This window comes from Ambystoma mexicanum, chromosome 1q, assembly GCF_040938575.1.
Source record: "Ambystoma mexicanum isolate Mex_15411 chromosome 1q, UKY_AmexF1_1, whole genome shotgun sequence".
In the NCBI taxonomy this organism is placed as follows: domain Eukaryota; kingdom Metazoa; phylum Chordata; class Amphibia; order Caudata; family Ambystomatidae; genus Ambystoma; species Ambystoma mexicanum.
In genome coordinates this window covers 626,277,718-626,283,717 of record NC_090922.1, presented here as the reverse complement: position 1 = coordinate 626,283,717, position 6,000 = coordinate 626,277,718, and the positions used below count along the sequence as shown (strand labels likewise).

The 6,000-nt window shown below is 43.4% G+C and overlaps 1 long non-coding RNA gene across 1 annotated transcript in view; it reads right to left on the bottom strand.

Moving 5' to 3' along the window:
• Positions 1-1,024: 1,024 nt before the first annotated feature.
• Positions 1,025-6,000, bottom strand: part of LOC138521757 (uncharacterized) — a 36,255-nt gene continuing 31,279 nt past the window's right edge. The window contains exon 3 of the long non-coding RNA XR_011283113.1: positions 1,025-1,487. This is a non-coding gene — a long non-coding RNA (uncharacterized lncRNA). The remainder of the gene's footprint in view (positions 1,488-6,000) is intronic.

The window sequence follows — 6,000 nt, the reverse complement described above, 5'->3', positions numbered from 1 at the left end:
CTAGTGTTGCCCTATATATATATATATATGTGAAAAACGTTTGAAAAGTCAAGATAAGAGTTCAAGTAGAAGATCACTAATGAACTGTGGTCGATAGCACATACACTGCGATTCTCATAGCATCGCACACTGCGTTGCACCATCTCAATCTTCCTGGCCACTGCACAGTAAACAGTTGGGTCATGTGACCTGCAGGGCCCTGCTCTGGGCTCCACACTTCTGTCCTGACACTCACTCATTCACCCAGCCTCAAATTCACAATGATTTGCCAAGCCCCACACTAATTTATCCACCTCATCATGCTTAATCAATACTCCATTCATCCATACCACATGCATGTATCTCACACACTCTCACACTATCATATGCACCTAAACTTTCATTCGTTCATTAAATTTCACAGTATTTCATTCATGCCTCCAGCACCGCGCCCTACACACCCATCTGTCATCTTGATCCTTCATTCACATGTACTTGCTCGCTCTCATTCATTCAGTAATCCTCACTTTTATATTCATTCATCCCTCTCTTTCCTGCACACTCTCTATCCACTCCCGGACTGCTTTCTTCTCGACATATCCCGCATCTCCCGACACTCGTCTGTGGGTGGGCGTGGACTCATAACATATTGTCAACATACAATATCCCCAAAGATTGGTTTTGTCAATGTTTGCCTTCCATTGCGCGCGCTTTTGCGTGGGATGCTCAGAGAAGCACGTGCCAAACCAGCTGGTTTGTGTTGGAAGCTGCATTCAACCCATTGTGGTTCATGGGATGGACATTGGAAACAAACAGTTAATCATTCTCTAAAAAGCTGGAAACGAATTACACGCTTTCGTTTCAGAGTACAAAGATCCACTGATATGCACACACACACAATTGGTATCCGTTTCAGCTGCACAGTGTTGTGAAGACAGCTACCACGCTGGGAGTTTTACTCTGTGCATCAAAACAATTTTGGCTTAATCAGAAAAGCAAACAATGCCATCGTTATTTTCGATTCACCGCAACAAAGGTTCTTCTTTATTTCTAAGCCTATAAAAACTGACGGCAGATCTCGGAATTCAAATTGAATACAAACATAGTTTGACCTATGTATGAGAAAATGCAACAGTCATATCCATTTATCTCTAACACGGGTGATATGATAGGTTATTTATAACGCGCATATTACCCAGAGGTTTCTAAGCGCGGACGCTGGGATCGAACCTGTGTTGCTCCATGTAGTCTTGCTTCCAAAGCGAGCACGTTGCAGCTGAGCTATTTTCCCGAGATGAAGCCATGCGGTTTTGCGATATCATTCTCCTCAATGTAGTGCTTTAAGAGGTTCACAGAACTGCATACGTCCACTGCAGCTTGCCAGCAGCATCCTACATTTTGTCAAGCAAGCACCAACGAGCTGTACCCTTGCCGGTGTGTGTCACAGTCATCCAGCTGGGTGACAGGTAGATTCCCAACACATGGTCCTGATCCGATGGATCATTCGGCTGAGGAAGCAGTGAAACAGAGGCGAAAGGGTTACCTTTATAAAGTCAAGATTGACACATAGATCTATATTGTATAGCATGACACAGAGGCTAACATAATACAAGTTCAAACCCCTGCAACCTCAAAAAACACAGTGCTTTTTATGAGTTGAGAGTAGAAGCAGCTCAACTTTGGCACTGACGCCCAGTCAGCCTTTATAATGTCTGACAACCTCTCCCAGCAGACACAGCTTTTGAGACTACAGAGCCCCCCCAACCCCCAGGACAATGCACACCCAAAATGGGGTTTTTGGGAGCCGATTCTTGCAGGAAGTGCCACAGCCCCCTTTCGAGCGTGGATGCTGAAACCAGACGGAAGGGCTATCAGAAGGAGACCAGCCATTGAGAGGTGACCAGACAGGAGGCATAGAAGGACTGCCCTGCACAGAAACACTTGCAAGCAGGGACCCATGCATAGTTTAGGTTATCCTGGAAATGAAGGGATGGATATTCACGTGGCCAAAGTCTTGGGATGACTGGACAGGACCAAAGCAGACTCACCTCAGATGGTATCGGGTAGCGGAAACATCTAGAGCTGAAATCTCTGATGTTTCTGTAGAGGAGACCGGGCACAGCAAGGCCGTGAACTTACAATCTGGTTTTTTGTGACAGATGTTGTTTGTCCAGTGTAAAGCAGATGTATAGCCACATCTATGTACCACAGTGAGGAGTAGTGAGGTAGAGGGGGCAGTGATATGGAGATAAGATGTAAATGCTTCTCACTAGTCTATATCCAATTGTCTGGACCTGCCTGTAGGCCATGTAGGTGACAATAACTCACAGAGTTGGTCATCTATTGTCCTTAACACTATGGTAGTATTTCCCGACTTTAAAGAGGCTGGAGACAGTCCACTAACTCCACCAGAGGAGCTAAAATTGAATTTAAAAGTAAGCGCACGAAGACAAAGCAATAGTTATTGACTGTTTCCTTGACCACTAGGACTCGATGAGCTCTTGTCCCTGATTAAAAAGACCTGGCAGAGACCAGCATCCCTGCGGCCATCTTGGATCAGCCCAATCTCCAGCTGAAGGCCACAGGAGACTCATCTGGGAACACCAATCAGGACGAACCACTTCTCCCCAGCAACACCAGAGTTAAATTCAGTGAGACCAATCACTGATGGGCTAGACCATCACATGACGAGAGGGTGTCATCCCTTTTAAAATTCCTTGGGGTGTCCAGCCAGGGGCAGCCCAGTTAAGGGAGGAACAGTGAAGAGTGAAAACCAGCTTTGCTGTATCCTGCTACTTGTCTGCAAGTACTCATTATTGTTCTTTTCAGCTTTACCCTCTGTTCTTGCTCCACTATTCTCTCTATTCAATACCTACTCCTAACCCTAACTTCCATTAAACCTCCTCTTCTCGCATCTACTCCAGCACCTCTCTGTTTCTCAGACTCAACATCGCTATACTTCTACACCTCACTCTCTTTTTATTGCTCTTTGGAATTCACAGTCTGTCTGCAATAAAACTGCTTTTACCTTAGACTTTTTCCCTTCTCAGTCACGTTCTCTTAACCTCATTATCCTTACTGTTACCTAGATCTCTCCCTCTGACTATGCAACCCTTGCTGTCGTTCAGGACCCTGCATACACCTTCACTCACTCTACTAGACGCACTAGCAGGGGTGGGGCGTAGGACGGTATGCAGCGATTATATGGAATCCCAAAATAACTAATGCAATTACAACTAATACAAAACAACGAAAACGAAAATAAGGAATTTGAGGGAAAAACTAAAAATGGGGTTGGGAGTTGGGAACAGTGGTTTCACGGTAGAGGAAAAGAATTAGGAAAAAAAGGTTTTTTTGGGGGGATCCCCCAAAAACAACACAAAAGGAATTTGTTATTTTGGTATTAGTTGTTTTCTATTTGTAATTGTATTAGTTATTTTGCAATTACATGAAATCACATGTAACCGTGTAGGACTGTTTTCATTCTCCATACTTCCTATCATACCTACTACCCTATTTCTTGCTAATTCCGCCTCATTCAAATACACTATCTACACAATCACTGGCCCCTATGACATATATATATATATATATATATATATATATATATATATATATATATATATATATATATATATATATATAATAAACTCTTCGATCACCTCTCCCAAGTAATTGACTCTCTCCCTTCCGATCACCACCTCATTGGTGATTTCAACCTCCCCTCTCTCGGCTGCTCTATTCACTGACTTTAACTCTTTTCTCATTAAACACTCCCTTTCTTCTGTACATTCTCTACCCACCCTTTCAAATGGAAAGTCATTTGACCTTATTTTCTTCTCCTCTCAACTCTCTGTCTCTAATATCTCCACCACTTCTTCTCCCTCTGATCCAGGGATGTCAGTTGGGGGTCACCAGGGTTCGCACCTGCAACCCCTGTGGTCTCCTTTGCTACCCCAAAACTGACCATAAATAAGAAAGAATAGGAATAACAAATAATTTGTCTTTCTGGAATGCTATACAATAATTGCTAGACTCAGTAAAGGTTTATTTCAGGCACGCTTCACGTGTTGAGTGATTGATTTAGTCTGTTCGTAAACACCTCGAATTCACAATGCAGACACAGACTTCCAAAAAGCATTTAGAGTAGAATAAGCATTCATTCGGACTATGTATTTTGCTTTTCACAAGTTGCAGTTTTAGCAGTTATAGCATTTTGTTCTGCCGTTCTCTCTATTACGATCATCACAAGACATTCCATCTCGGTGTCCTCAGTGACTTGACAAAATCCTTGTGCCTAAAAGCTTGTGTACAGTGTAGAAATGTTTGACCATAGCACATAAAGTGGCCCTTGATTTTATTGTGCCACAATTAATGCTTTGTTGTAATGTGTTTATCTTTCCTATCTCTATGGCATGCTGGTCAGGATGTTTGCATTCATAAGGTAACGAGTGCCCAGTGTACGGGATGCTGTGTGAGTGTGCTGCTTTCCCTGGACGACTGTTATGAACCCTCCCAAAGGTACGTATTTTGACATCCTCTGAAGAATGAAAAGTAGATCCATGCAGGCTTGGCATGTGGCCCACATTGCACCAGATCTGCAGATTAACTGGCTTGCTGTTAAATCTTAGTTACCAGTTTAATGGTATACACTGCAAAGTGTAATTTGCATTCTGACTTTGAGAACATTCAGACATGTCATTTTAGTATAGCCGGTAAGATTGCCTTAGCCGGTAAGATAGCTCATTCTGTTGAGCGCTCACTGCTGTGATGTGTGTGTGATCTGCAGGTTACAAGTTTGAATTCCTGCAAGGCCAACTCAGCCTTTCATACTGCTGAGGTTGATAAATGAGTACCAACATAGATTAGGTGATATTGTATTATTTGTTCTATATAAAGCGCGTAAGCGTACGTCCAGTATAATAACACATCTTTATCATTTTGCGTTGGACGTCTGCTTGCATTCACAGTAATTTGGTAATATGGGCCTATACACACTGATATTAATAATACACATGGTGATCCATTCTTGTATGAAATGTGTATCACATTACAGTGATATCACAACCATATTTCTCGTAGTGTACTTTGAAACAATGCTATGGGATGGCACTTCCTGTTTTGTCAAGGGGTGAAAGGTTATGTTGCATCACTTCCCTTGATGTCACTTCAGGGTGGGTTCAAATTACATCACTTCCTGTGATGTCACCAGAGCAAAAGGGTCATGTGATGTCACTTCCGCTACCTCAGGCATTTTGGTGAAATGACGTTCCTGCTCTGATCATTCTATTGTCTTTGTCCCAATCTCCACTCCCGCTTTCTCTTCACTCTCTCCATCTACTATAACTATTACAAAGGGCCAGTTTCCCTCCTCCAAACTCCCCGACTACCTCTCAGACCTACACCACTCTCTCTTCTCCTACACTGAACTCACCTTTCCATCCACTGAAGAAGCCTTTGCTTACTTTAACACTGCTCTTTAGGCTTCCTTCTCCTTTCACTACCCTCTTTGCACACTCAATCCTAAATCATCCCCTCCACTGCCCTGGATGACATCTCTCATCTGCACCCTGAAAACAACAATGAGGAAAAAGCTTTGCATTTGGCAAAGGTCAAGATACTCCTCTGATCTCCAGCACTGTCTGCTCTTCAAAACTACTCCTCTACTCTTGACTCTGCCAAACGTGACTTCTATCTCTCTCTCATTTCATCTCAATCATCCCAACCTCGGCACCTCTACAAATCTCTAAACTCAATTCTCTCCCCATCTATACCCACCTCCATCTACTCTACTGATTCTGCAAATGATCTTGCTCTCCACTTTGCTTCTAAAATGTCTACTGCTCACAATACTCTCATGAATTGCCTTCTATCCCCTCCTCCTGTTCACTTTTCTCCACCACTCCGATCCTCCTCTCCAGCTACTATGTCTTCCTGTGCCCCCAGCAACCCTGATGAGATTCTTGCCTTTCTCCCCAAGGCAAACCCCTTCCTGTGCCCTCACTGACCCACTGCCTCCAC